Source organism: Otolemur garnettii, unplaced genomic scaffold (assembly GCF_000181295.1).
Source record: "Otolemur garnettii isolate 467f Iridium unplaced genomic scaffold, OtoGar3 scaffold00267, whole genome shotgun sequence".
Taxonomy (NCBI): domain Eukaryota; kingdom Metazoa; phylum Chordata; class Mammalia; order Primates; family Galagidae; genus Otolemur; species Otolemur garnettii.
Genome location: NW_003852662.1, coordinates 755,054 through 756,074, shown reverse-complemented (window position 1 = coordinate 756,074; position 1,021 = coordinate 755,054).

The following is a 1,021-nucleotide window of genomic DNA, read 5'->3' as shown; positions in this document are numbered from 1 at the left end:
AATCCCTAGGGTGGTGGAATTGGTGGTGGGAGATGGGGATTAGGGGAAGTGTTTGGGTTATGGGGGCAGATTCCTTATGAATGGCTTGGTGCTGTCCTTGGGGTAATGAGTGGGTTCTCACTCCATTTGTTCCTGTGAGAGCTGGGTATTAAAGAGTCTGCCATATTTCCTCTCTTGCCATGTGATCTCTACACACACCAGCTCCTCTTCACCTTCTGCCATAAGTAGACCATACCTTTTTTCATGTTTGCATTATAGAAAATTTAAAATATATACAGAAGTAGACAGACTTGTTAATCAATTTTATGGGACCTTTCTAATCTCAAGTAAACTGTTAACAGCATAGACAGAAAACATGATGATAAAACAAAGGAAAGCAAATTAGATAGGGTTGGTGTTTTTTAAAATCTATTTTTAAAGGTTAGATTATTTCTCTGTTTTGAGATTACAATAAAGCAGTGATTTTCAACTGGCATGCCACAGCACACTGGTATGCTGCAAAAATTTTTATAGACCACTGATTAAATTATTTTTGAAGCTGGACACAGTGGCTCATGCCTGTAATCTTAGCCCTCTGGGAGGCCAAGGAGGGTGGATTGTCTGAGCTCATGGGTTCAAGACCAGGCTGAGCCAGAGTGAGACCCTGTTTCTAAAAAATAGCTGGGCATTGTGACAGGTGCCCATAGTCTCAGCTACTTGGGAGGCTGTGGCAAGAGGATCACTTGAGCTCAAGAGTTTGAGGTAGCTGTGAGCTATGCCACGACAGCACTCTACTGAGGGTGACAAAGTGAGAATCTATCTCAAAAAAAATTATTTTTGAAAAGTTCAAAGCACAGTAAGTCTTTTTACTCTTTTTTTTAATCAACATAATTTAAGTGTGCCGTGGAAGTTTAACTATAGGTTCAAGTGTGCTGTGAGATTAAGAAAAGGTTGAGGCTCGGCACCTGTGGCTCAAGTGGCTAAGGCGCCAGCCACGTACACCTAAGGTGGCGGGTTCGAATCCAGCCCGGGCCTACCAAAC